Raw genomic sequence first — 14,187 nt, forward strand, 5'->3', positions numbered from 1 at the left:
CGCCCTCCGCTCGCCCCCTTCTCCTCCGGCCTCGGCACAGGCACAGCTCCGGGCGGTCGCGGCTGTCCCACAGCAGTTACCTGAACGTCTGCCAGTGAGGAGCCCCGGGAGCGGCAGGACCGAGAGATCCCGCCCGTGCCAGGGGGACATCTGTTCCCCATTAGCTAGCCTATAGCTGGAATTATTTAAACACAGAGTGGTCCAGCCACTCAGACAGCAGAGCTAAGGGCATAACACTGAGGCCATGACGAAAGCGAGCAGAGAAGCAGCAGCAGCCAGCAATTGTGTACTGGGGACGGCGTATGGGAGCTACACAATGTCAGGCTGACCCCCCACCAGGGCTGGGCGACCTGGGGCAGCCTGCGAAATGAGACCCTTAAAAGTGTAATTGTAGTATTTTGTGACATCATAAAGGAGCTCGGAGGGAGAAACACGACAGGTTTGCTATTACACCAAAATTTACGAGTGCTCAAAAGTTTCAGTAGCTCTGTTAGAGAAGTAATATGGGATTTAAGTATTAAGGAAGTGCAGTGCAGTAGTTGGAGCTCAGGGCTGGAAGCCAACACTCACGCTCTCCTTTTGGCTCTGCTGCTCACTTGCTGTGTGGCCTAACCCAAACCATTTAATCTCGGTGTGCAATCTCTACAGCGGGATAATAGTCTTCTGCAGACATGTCGTAAGGATCAAATGACTAGCGTTTGATAGTGTACTTTGTGATGAAAGGTGTTAAGTATAAAGTGTCGTAATGAGTTACATTACTATATGAATACCCAGCCTGTCCAAAACTGCTACTTAAGCTGCAGGTATTCCTTTGCATGATTATACAAGAAACTTGAAGACATAATTTGTCCTTGCAAGACTAGATGTTGGATGATTAGTTTCATTCCATCTGCTTTCTTCTGAAATGAATCTCGTATTTGTTCATGTTAATGTCAGGAACTGTCTTCCCATTGTATGAGTACAATAAGAATTCTCAGCTTCTTTGAATTGCCGCAGGTCCTTTGATTTCATCTAAGCTGCAATAAGTTACCAAAAGGAAGACACCAGCTTAACATGTCAGGAAGTTCAGAGGGTAAATTTTACTACTTAGTCACATTTTAGAGTGCTATAATTATTTCTTTGTACCTCATGGCAGTACTTGAAGGCTCTTATGATACAGGGCACTATAAAGAGGAGCAAGGATATACAAAGAAAATGTGAAATAGCCATAGCTTTTACATCTATAAAAGTACAGTCAGAGCTGTAAATCTGAGCTGTACTTCCCTGAAAAACAGACCACTTTATGAGAAAATTCTTTTATTTCCCTTACCATCTAGTTCTTTGTTTCTATGTCAACTGGCAGACAGTGCAACTACCTAAAAGTAAAAAAAAAAAAAAAAAAAGTCATGAGCAACACTAATAATCATTATTGCAAAAAGTGTATTATGTATGTGAAAGGCCTTAGAGCATGAGAGTATCTCAAGCCAAGTGTGTTGTACTGGTCAGCTGTCAAGAAGCTGCAAATAGTGAAATATGATAGTAACTCTCAGGCTTGATAAGTAAGATAGTGAAGACAATCACACGCACATGTGTGTTCAGTTTTCTTCTGAATGAGTCAATCACCAGATACACGATGAAATTTAACAAGCAAGGCCAATGAAGCCACACTAAAGTTCTCATGGTCTGTGCCAAGGAGAGGAATGTCTAAAATGAAGAGGAATGAAGAAAAAACACATCAAAGATGCCTCAAGGAGAAAAATAAGAAGTGGATGGTACCATCTGCAACATACTCAAAAAAGAACTGTTTCCCGACTCTTCAGCCATCTCTGAAAAAACAAAGCAAACAATCAGACCTGTGATAAAAGACCATTACAGGACAGAGACAGAGCATTAGTGAAACTTTGAATAAGTCAAAATATCTGTAAACCTAATTAGGAACAGAATGTGCCAGCCGAGATGGCCACAACGTGGTTACTGAGCAGCCTGGAAAAAAAATAAAGAACAATAATTCTTCTACTTAATGTCGGCAAATGTTACCAGTGAGAAAAGTTATATAATCAAGAGTGAGAAAGAATGTAGAAAAAAACTAAGAAAAATAACTCAGTTTATCTTCTGAAAGACTCAGTTCTAGGAAATGGACTAGATTTCAAGGTTTCTCTATAAAATATCTACATTTTACAGAACCAATGTTCATGCATAGGAAACAAAAGGAGAAATAGCAATATAACATTCTACCATAAGATCTAGATTTCATCTGGGCCATAGGCTGTACAAAGTCATGGGTCAAAAAGAACAGGATATGAGTTTATTAAATGTAGCATCTTTACCTTCACTGTACAATAATAGTGATGACTCACAATAGTCATTCTGCAGTGTACTCCTTTCATTAAGACTATAAATTCTGAATTTCTGAGTAATAGGTGATTACCCCTTGCTCAACAATGTGGGATAAACTTCATCATGTTGAGTGACATTTATTTTAGTAAATTAATTAAGAATTTATAAAAGCTGAATCGTTGTAATTTAAAAATAGCATATTTACAGCAAAATAATTTTATGCTGATTGTTAATAGTAGGCAGTTAAGCTTGAAATATTTATTATAATTTATTTTACTTCTGAATAACTTGACCATACCTGCCTGGGATTTGACGTACTTTTGATATTATATCTGTAGTGGCGGACAATAATTCATATAGTTGGAGGCTAAAATGAGAAGTTTTTTTTCCCCCCTGTCCTGTATCTCCAAGCAAAGTTCAAAAAAACCTCACACATTCATATTTTTCAGATCATATCAGACACATATCCTGGAAGATTGCTTGAATAACTCTAGACATCATTGAATATATTGATTATATCTTTGTTAATTACACTGGAGTTGTAAGCACTCAGTTTATATAGAGACAGAACTTATGGTGTCTTCATCTTGAACTGAATCCTATCCAATATTTCAAATTGTATCAAAGATAAAAGCTTCAAACAAAGAAGACAGAGTAAGTATGATATGGACAGTCATATTCTCAGCAGTATACATTTTTTCCAAGCAAGCTTAAAATACAATTTTCACCAAACACAAACATTGATATCCTTAATGGCATGGGATTGGGTGGCAACAATAACAAAACTGGCATATTGAAGACTCATAAAACAATTTCACAGAATTGTTAGGGTTGGAAGGGACCTCTGGAGATCGTCTAGTCCAACCCTCCTGACAAGGAAGGGTCACCTAGAGCAGGTGACACAGGAACAGTTCAGATGGGCTTTGAGTGTCTCCAGGGAGGGAGACTCCACCCCGTACAGAGCAGCCTGTTCCAGTGCCTAGGCACCCTCAATGTAAAATTCTTCCTCATGTTGAGGTCGAACTTCTTGTGCTTTAGTTTATAGCCATTACTTGTTGTCCTGTCACTAGGCACCACTGAAAAGAGTCTGACACCATCCTCTTGACACCCACCTTTGTGATATTCGTATGCATTAATGGGGGTCCCCTCTCAACCTTTGTTTCTGGACTAAACAGGCCCAGCTTCCACAGTCTCTCCTCATAAGAAAGATCTCCCAGTTTGCTCAGGTTTGTCTGTTGTTACTGGAAATATATCAACAGCCTAGAAAAGAATTAGTAGAAAATGAGGAACAATTATTTATAATGAAAGGAAATTCTAATTAAATGTATCAAGAACTCTGCTCTGCCAAGAAATTCCTGCTGAGTGGATGCTGAAGAGCTGTTGCCAGTCATAATATAACATTTCTTAGAAATGAGGTAATTAGCACACTTTGAGGCACTGATAAAATCAGTATTCTTCGCACTGACACATCATCAGAAACCACTGGTCACAGAGAAGAGAAGCAGAAGGGTTAAGAATTTACTAGGCTAAGTGTACTTGTCATTTCAAGCATACATTTTCCAGAGTTTCCTTTGGTTATTGTGTCACATTTCACTACTCTGGGCATTGCTTAAGAATCTTATCATAACCAGCATAATGAAAACAGATGAATGCATCAGTACTTAATTTCTTTGGATAGATAAATTATAAAACAAAATATCCTTAAGCACCAGAGTAGGGTCTTCAGTGCTTGTCTTGTGTGATCATCATAACCAAACATAAGCCTTTTTTTTTGTTCTCTCATAGCTCCTTGATGATATAGTGTCTTTATATGGTGTTTTAAGCATCTCTATAATTGAAAATGGAGTTCAAAAGTCCAGTTTATACCAATACTAAAAAAAGCAACATTTCTCACTCCAAGTGCAGAAGTTCATGTTTCATTTCTGCTGGATTGAAGCATCTTTTTTAGAACTTTGAAGAGTACTGAAATGAAAAAGAATAATATTTTAGTGGGTGTTCAACATTTGTCATCTGCCAATCAGATTCTTACTCTAGCATTATGTCACTTTCAACACTTCTAATATTTCTTTTTCTATATAAAGCAAAGATACGTAGCAACTTGGCACTCATTTTGGAGAATGGGTGTGTATATTCTGCAGTATTTCTCCTGACCTTTAGAGTATTCATTTTAGGAGTATAGGATCATAGAATCATTTTAGGCTGGAAAAGACCGCTAAGATCATCAAACCCAACTGTTAAACCAGCACTGGCAAGTCCACCACTAAACCAGGCCTGCAAGTGCCACATCTACACATCTTTTAAATATTTCCAGGGATGGTGATTCCACCACTTCCCTGAGCAGTCTGTTCTAAAGCTTGACAACCTTTCCAGTGTAAACAATTTTCCTAATATGCAGTCTAACTTGGATATTAGACAGTTATCAATAAAGGTATTAGACAGAACTGACCCCAGCACTGAGCCATGAGAGCATGAGTTGTGACCAGACACCGACTGGCTATAATTTCATTCACCAGTACTCTAGGCCCAGCCATCCAGCCAGTTTTTTCACCCATCCAAGCCATGAGCCGCCAGTTTCTTCAGGAGAATGCTGTGGGAAATGGTGTTAAAACCTTTACCGATATCTAGATAGACAACGTCTTCATCCTGTCCCATTTTTCATTTCCCAGTCAGCTGGGACCTCCCCAGTTAGCGAGAACTGCTGGTAAGTGATGGAAAGTGGCTCAGAGAGCACTTCCCACAGCTCCCCCAGGACCTTTGGGTGGATCCTATATGACCCCATAGACTTGTTTCTGTCTAAGTGGTGTAGCAGTTCACTGACCATTTTCCCTTGGTTTATGGGGGCTTCATTCTGCTCCTCTGTCTCCCAGCTGGGTACCCAGAAAACAACTGCCTTGTTATTAAAGACTGAGGCAAAGAAAGTGTTACAAGGGGATTTTCTTTAGCCCTCCTTTTGTTGCTTTTTATTTATAGAAACATTTTTTACTGTCTTTTATGACACTAGCCAGATTAAGTTCTAGCTGAGCTTTGCCCCTTCTAATTTTCTGTCTGCTTAACCTCACAATGTCCTTGTAGTCCTCCTGAGTTGCCAGCCCCTTCTTTCAAAGGTCACAACCTCTCCTTATTTTCCTGAGTTCCAGCCAAAGCTCTCTGTTCATTCAGGCCAGTCGTCTTCCCCGCTATCTCATCACTCAGCACATGAAGATGATCTGTTTCTCTACTTTAGTGTTTCCTTCTCAAAGAAGGTCCACTTTTCCTGGACTCCTTTGCCCTTCAGGACTGCCTCACAAGGGACTCTGTCAACAAATCTAAACAGGCCAAAGTCTGTCCTGTGGAAGTCTGAGGTGTCAGGGCTGCTGGTCCCCCTCCTTATTTCTCTGAGAACTGAAAGGTCTCATTTCATGACTGTTGAGCCCAAGATGGCCTCTGAGCACATCACCCACCAATCCTTCTTGGTTCAAAAACAGCAGGTCCAGTGAGGAGCCTTCGCTGCTTGACTCCTTCACCAGCTGTTTCAGGAACATATGTTACACACACTACAGGAATCTGAAAAGCTGTCCACCTTCTTCCTTCCTTCTGTGAGCAAAACAACCTTCTAAATTATGTTTGACCTGAATGTGCCCAAATGAACTTTCCTTAAAGAAACTAAATTTCAAACTGAAAAAGTTTCTAAGTAGTGTAGTGACAAGTTCACTGTATTCAAAGCAGGAGATGTGACATCAATTTCTGGATCAGTTGCTGGCCTTCTTTGTGACTCTGGGCTATGTAGTTTATTGCTTGCAACTTCAGGCAAGAGGCTAAATCTGTGTCTTTAAATGCCCTTCTGTGTCTTTTTCAATCTCATCTATTTGCACTAAACAAATAACCTTTTTAGGCCTGGAATAGAATAAAGTATTGCTTGACTATTGCAATTTTAAAATTATTTTTCTTGTGAGAGGTCTGCTTAGATATCTATTTCTCATCTTCACAGCATTTTTATTTTTATGTTGCTAACTGACTCACTGTTATGTTGTCACATAATCTGACACAAGTCCCCCACAGACCACTGTCCAAAGAAATGGAGGAACAGTTTCTTAAAACATGAATGTTGAAATGGTGAGTTATTAAATGCTTAGTAGCTAATAAGATAAATAATTAAATGCAGTAAAAAACTCCTCAGAAATACAGAAGAAAAGTTGAGCATGAATTTCATATCTTCATAAGGATGAATAAATCAACTTTAAAAAAAAATAAGTAGAAGATATTTTCCTTTTTATATATGTACTCTTGGGCCAGAGAAACATTTATTATTTCAGAAAAGTGAAATGGCATAAAGCAGTTATCAGCCTGTACTACAGATATTTTAGGAAAACAGAACTCCTAGAGAGAAAGAGTCTTTTAAAAGATATCAGTTTCTTATGAAAACTTAAAGAGAAAATGAAATTTTTCAGGCGTTTACAACAGATTTGAGACTGTCGAGTTAAATATGTAATTTTGAGGTTTTATGGAATCCCTCATTCAAGACTGAACTGTAGTAAGAATCAGAGACCCAAAATGGAGAACGAGATTACTAGGAGAATGTGACTTTAACATAAACAAGAACTGTTAAAATATCAAAACTGAAGCTAAGAGACACGATAGTTTGCATAGTACTTTACAGGCTTTTATTCTGTATCTTCTGAGACCTTCTTCTAACATCTTTGGGGACCTGTAGACAGTCTTCTAGAAACTTCAGAGTGACTGTTGCTGGGAAAGGGGAGCTATTCCACAGTTCTTCTTCTACCAAATCTATCAGCTGCTAAATACTTATTCAGCTGTTTACGCTAAAACGTGTTTGCGCCTTTTATCTTGGCTGCCTTCTGATTTGGGAATGTCAAGCAGCTGCATCTGGGAAGGAGGAGGCCTTGTCCCCAGCAGGGCTCTGGAGGGAGCCTAAAGGCTGGAGCTGTGGGAGACATGTCCTGACTTGCAGCAGCCACGCGTTTGTTGAGGAGCCAGGTTGCTGCGTTAAGGAGACGTGGAACAAAGACCAGGAATACAGTGTCTCAGAAGATGACAGCAACTCAGCAGAGAGGCTGAAACCCCAACTGCATAGAAGGTGGGGAAGCCCTATGGTATTTGATTAGAAGTGAAGAATCTGGAAAAAGTTGGAAAAAATTGTAGACAGGTGGAGAAATGTGCCAGAGGGGTTTCAGCAGGGAGACATGCCAAGTCCTTCAACTGGGAAGAACTTTTGATGCAAGCAGGGCCTACTAGGATACTGGCAAGGAGCAGCTCTGTAGGAAAGGTCCTGAGGCCTTGGTAGACGAAATGAGTATAAGCTAGCAGCATGTGCTCACATCAAAGGCTGACAGCTTCCTGGGATGTATTAGCAGAAGCAATTATTTACTTCTACTTGACAGTTTTTAGACCACATCTAGAACACTTCAGTGCATCCAGTTTCCTCAGACACACCCTACACAATAAAAGAAAAACACCAATAAGATGTAGTGACTTGAGCAGAGGGCCATCATGATGATCAGGGGCTGGAGCATTTTTCCAGAGAAGAGGATAAGAATAGGCCTTATTCAGCCTGAAGGAGAGATGGGTTTGAGGAAGATCCGAGACCAGTCTGGTAGAAGCTTTGTGGAGGTAACTGAGCAGATGGAGCCAGTATCTTCAGCAGTGCTCAGCAGAAGAACAAAAGAAAATGGATATAAATTGGAACAAGAAGTTCAGCCATAATAAACTTTTCCTTTATGTGGGCAGAACAGCAACAAAACAGGGATTGCCCAGGGATTTTGGATGATCTGTGTTCTTGGAAGCTTATAAGACCCAACTGGCCAAGTCCCCAAGCAGCCTGGTCTGAGCTTAGAGACCCTGCATTGAGACTTCCAACCTCAGTTATTCTATGATAGCAGTGCAAAGCCAGTTCATTTTCTTGGAAGAAATGCAAGACAATACCACTACAGTAGTGAACTTGTAAAGCATAACCTCTCAGGAATATGCAACATGAAGTCAAAAACGTGACAGTTTCAAAGAGACTGTAAGACAAAAGAAAAATGAAGCAGGAAATGGCACATGTTTCCAAGAAAAAGGGCTCCATGTAGTATGAAAGCAAGTACAGCCCCAAACTGTGTCCTGCTGTTGAACGGGCATTTTATTTTAGAAAAGTCTAGACTGCAGTTCTAAGGAAATAAGATTAGAAATACTCTAAACTTGAAGACAGCATTTGTTCTACCAGACAGGACTGAATGCAGCAGCAGCCGATGTTATTTGTCGAGAATTATTGCAGAGTTACCTCTTGAGATTGGAACAACCGTGATGAGGTCTTTATACATTATAAATGAGATGCACAGTTACAGATCATCACTATAGATGAGCTGCAGTTAAAAAAGAAAAAAGCTTTAAAATGTCCAAGAATCCCAGAACGCAGTTAAAATTTAGTAAGAAAGATGATTCCTACTTACTAAATGTAAAGGTAAATCAAAATCTTAAAAAGTCAAGGCTATAATTAACCTTATAGCCTTATAATATATTAGGCTATAAGGCTAATTATAATAATAAGGCTATAATGTTTTAAAATATCTACATGAAAGGTTTATAATAAAAATTAAGGAGGTAGGGACAAAAAGGGTGAATAAAGGCAAGTAAAACTAATTAAAGCTAGCAAGTGAAAAGCAAAAATGGGAATGGCATAGAGGAAATTCTACAAAAATGTCAATGTCAAACCTTTGTACCAACGGAGAAAAATTCACCATGAAGAAATACTTGTTTAAAGAAATGATAGAGTAGATGAGAAATCAGCATGGAAGGATAACTTCTCAAAAGATTTTCCACTTTTATGATATACAGACATAAGCCAAGAACTTTTGTAACTATATAATTATTAAATTTGTATTTAAATTTCATAGCTACAAGATTGAGAAGATCCAAATCCTTCCTTCTCCATTTTCCATGTCCATGGAGCTACTCTTGCCACACTAATGCATTGTCATGGTTCAGTTTCTGAGCTGACTTAAAGTGCAGTCTTCCAGCTGTGGAACAAGCAGTGCAACTTGGAAAGAGAGAGCAAAGTCCCTGACTCTACCCTGTCCTTTAAGAAAAACATTCATTGCTATTGAATTGTTACTGACACTCACCATTAGTGTTTGTTTTGCTTAGGGAAGGTCAAATATATTGACTTTGTCTGACTTTGAACTTCATCTCAACCCAATGACACCAGAACCCAGGGGAAAGATCCCTCTACCCACAGAAGGCTTCTTCCCATTTTAGGAAGAACTCGTCAACTGTCTTTGTACTTAGGTCAAGTTACTCTGATTGCTGACATGATTTCATGTTTTGGTTCCCAAAACCTTTGAAGAGCCTGCTATGCTGTGCTTTCAGGGCTATGCTTCAGATGGTATAATTATTTACTCACAATGTGTTATAGTTTAATTTTTTCCATAGGCAAAGTAGTCAAATGACATTAAAAAACATTGATTTGAGCTACTCTATATTTCAAACATCACTCCCATTTACTAGTTGTCAGTGAGAAAATAGGGAGTATTTATCCAGATACAATTATATTCTGGGAAGTTTCCGTCTAAGGCACTTTTTTATAGAGAAAAAAAGCAACTCTGCATGTTCGTTTGACTCCTGTGACTCTAATTTAACCTGGTACACTTAAAGATGGTGAGAAATGTGAACACTTACCTCTTAGAGAATACTCTGTGCCCTGTGATAAAGAGCAGATTCATGCAATTTTTTTTCTTCAGTTTCCCTCATTCCAAGGAGAGATTAGGAATCAAAAAAAAATTTGATTTTTTGTCCAGTTCTGTGGTGGTATTGTCTATGCTTTGTTCATTCTCACATAAGGATAAGAAGCAATCATAAGCCTTTCAGATGAGGAACCCCTCTGTGTAGATGTGTGAAGGATAGCTGTCTGCAGCTTGTACTACATGTGCTTTTCCCCCTTCGTTTTATCTTCTTCCCATGGTTCAAGAGCCACTGTGATGTGAAAAATATAGCAATATTCAGCATGGTGTCAGATTTACATCAGAAGGAATGACCCTCCTATTTTCCTTTTGCTGCTTGTGGTTAAATATTGTCTTCTGTTAGGAAGGGCTGTTATAAGAATTTCAATCAAGTCTAACCCTAATGACATGGAGACAAAGAAAAAGCCACTAGCATCAGACCATTTTTTTATATTGATTACCTCTGGAATCCTTGCGTTACACAAATTTGTTCTTGAGTATTGACGGTTTAGGTGCAGGTATGCCATTCACCTTGGATCCTGGATAGACCAAATTTTTCCATTTGTTTTGTATTTTCTATATAATATATAAACTGAAAAATGCAGCTCCTAGAAAAAATGTGATTCATAAAATGTTCTCTTAAACTGTGCATAAAAGCCTTACTTTCAACACAGAAGTAGAAAGTACACCATATAGAGAGCAATCAACACATAGTGCTACACTTGAAGAGTTCTTACACATTAAAGAACTTTCATATGTATTTCTATGTTTTTGGGTTTGTTTTTTTTTAAATTGATAAAAGAAATGTATCTCAGTCCTGTGATCTACTTTTAAAAAACTTCAATGAGCTATCTCCATTTTAGGCAAAGTGTGAGGGAGTCACTGGCTTTTAAAAATTTTGCAATGACTTGATACAAACATTCATCAGGGAAGAAGGATAAATGGCACTTTTTATTTGTCAGTGAAACAGTGACTGGAAGAATTCTGGGGAAACCATATCTCAGGAGGCAAGCAGGATGGGTAAAAGGCATTCCTTAGTGCTGAACAGAATGATGGCAATGCTTTTATTAAGCTTGATCCTTAGTTAAAACCTTTGACTTGGGCAAAAATATTTTACTGTTAATTTTCTTCAACTTATTTTGTGGCACTTATTCCTTGATGCTAAAAGAGTTTAATGGAAATTAATTTAAAATATTTATATCATCTGGATTAAAATTATTGTCACTGGAAGGGCTACTCTTTTACATCCTCATTTTGAGTTCATTCCTGTCATCACTAGTTTTCCCCTAAATACATCTGCATTCAATCTGGAAAGAACTGGCAGACTAAAGGAGACACCTTCAACTCATGTCAATCTTCTATGTCCTGCTAGATTATTTACCCTTTTATGAATACAGGCAATACAATGGCCTCTTCGACCTCAAGCAAAGATCTCTGACAAAGATCTCTGGTAATACAACTAGACAAAATATTTTAAGAAAGAGGAATGGTGGTGTTGAGTTTGTTTTTACAGCAGGTTTGCCAAGAGATGCAAATGCAAATTGGAATTCCACATTCTGTATTAACAAAAGACAGAGCACAATATTATTCTTTGATGCCCTTATGAATGTTTTTTGCCAGCTGTATACAACAATTCTGATCTTTTGGTAAGAAAACTACATTCCTTTCTTCATCAAAGTCCAAGTTCATAAAATATAATCAATTCTGATGTTAAAATCCTTTTAATTTAGTAAAACAAAGTCACTGTTTTATCTGACATTTTGATATAGTGCTAATCAAGGTGATTTCACAAAATTATTTTAAGCGCTCACATAAATTACTAAGTGGAGATAGAAACAGCTCATATGAAATCAATTAAGGTCCACTGATTACACTGAAGTTTCATCTGGACTCTGTGCTTTCATTGTTGCTGTGTGTATTCTTTTCATTAATTTGCTAATAACTATTTTATATTGCATAATGACCCTAAACTAGGAAGATTATCTAGTGTTTTATGTGCCATATACACGAATAGTATCTCTCAGCAGAGATCTTGTTCAGTGTTTAAGAATCATCTCAAAGGATGTGTTCCAAATATCTTAACTCTCAGACAAATTGTTTCAGCTGCAATTTTGCTTGCAGTTTCAGTTAGCTGAACACCACAGATGTTCACCTCACCTGAGCCACACTAAAAATTAGGGAAACTGAAATTTGTAAGTCAGACACCAGGAGTAAATGACAGCAACCAGATCTGCCAGAAAGTCAGCTATTGGCCAACAGTTACTTGCAGGTGCAAACTCCAGATACAAATAGGAAGATGAGCATCTAATTTTCCCATATACTGAACTCAAATATAAATCTGACAATCCATCACCACTGTCTTGAACTGATTTTTCATCAATATGTACCAGCAGAACAAACTACTTCTAGCAGATCACAGCAGGGAAAAAAAATAAAGCAGTACCACAAAAAACTGTAAACCAAACAAAGCAAAAACAGAAAAACCCTAAATCAATATATTAAAAACTAGAGCATTTTCTGTCAATTATCAGCGGAAATGTAAGAAGGCTGAATACAACCATCCAAGTTAGGATACAGCTAAAACATTCAGGAAAATAACTCCACTCCCTTGAAGAGTCCAGTGTGATCTTTACTGACTGTACTTAGTCAAGTACTCAGTGTCAAATTTTATAGAAAAATCTGATCCTCCTGAATGATGCTGGGCCAGTGATACTGACTTGCAAGAAGAAATGTAACTGATTAAACAACTGTTTCATGTTCCATTTAATCTTACTTTGAACCTTTTATCCTGCCTCTGCACTTTCTCTAGCAGAGAAAAGCATTATAGTGGAAGTTATATGGTGACCATGCAGGTTCTTTTAGTTATTGTAAACGTAGGGTTGCAAGTTTCTGAGCAGCCCAATTTAGAGTCAAGGGCCTCGTTTCTCAAATAAGCACAATACTGGTAGATTGTGCTGCGTCAGCTTAAAGATGGTACATTTAAGGACATCTGAGGATGAGTGAAATCACTGCTGATGGGAATGATTAAGCTCTGACTGTTGTGTTTATAATCACTGTACTGTGCCATCAGTGAATGGTGGTGTCATAAATATAATGATATACAAAGTGATATTTTATGAGTATTTTCCTTACAAGATTTTCCATTCCAAAACATCATTTGAAATTATGTACGGATTCAGAAAAGCACTCCTAGATTTTCAGCATGTTTCTTTAGAGCTATAAAAATAAAAATGCTGCAATACAGGTGCAGAAAAAGGTAATAAGTTTTTGGTTTTTTTATGTTTATATGTTGTAACATTTTACTTTCCAAGACATGAAAAAGTTAAATTTTCTCAGAATAGTCCTCAATCAACAGAAAGATTAAAAAGATAGTGTAAAAACAAGGAACACCAACCCACATACAGATAGTCTCTTCCTAATACAGGCCTCAGTCTTTGTCAGTAAGGATCTGATCTTGCATCCACCTCCACCTGGTAAGGCTAATTGTCAGCCAGAGTAAATTAGCAATTCTAAAAGATTTTCCACCAAAATGTTGTTGTTGTCACCTACCCATATTCACAAGAAATTAACGTGAAAGTAGTTATTAACCTAACCAGTGAGTTAATAACCAGTGCCAGCAGAATTTTTCCCTAGCAACAGAGAAGACTGTATGTTAGTGATGACATCAGAATTCGAACCATGTCTGTTCTTTAAATGTGACCATAATTTCATTGTAGGTGATATACACTAAGTTTAGATATGGTACAGGGTAAAGGAGATGGAGGACATTCATTCCCTTCTTTATGGCCAAATTAGCTGGATTTTTCTCTCTCAGAACTTTTAAAGAAACTTATCAACCCTTACAAAACAGAAGCCCCAAACATTGTAAATCTTATATCCTCTCAGCAAGATTTGTTAGTTAAAACTCTCAGAAAGTCATATTATGTTCACAGGACTGTTTAATGAAAGGCAGTGAGTGCTGGTACACAGAACAGTGTACTTGTTCATAACATAAATGTACTCAACTGTCCAGAAATCCTTGCCAGTTTTATATCTTGCCAAGAGAGATCACTTCAACAGGTCATCATTTATATTAGCAGTTGGAGAAATGAATGCAGTGTGATGCATGAATTGTCTTAAGGAGAAACACCAACCTCCTACTAAGATTAACTGGAAATACCCCTGTCATTTCATTCTAAAA

The sequence above is a fragment of the Cyanistes caeruleus genome, chromosome 1 (assembly GCF_971803275.1).
Source record: "Cyanistes caeruleus chromosome 1, bCyaCae1.hap1.1, whole genome shotgun sequence".
Lineage (NCBI taxonomy): Eukaryota > Metazoa > Chordata > Aves > Passeriformes > Paridae > Cyanistes > Cyanistes caeruleus.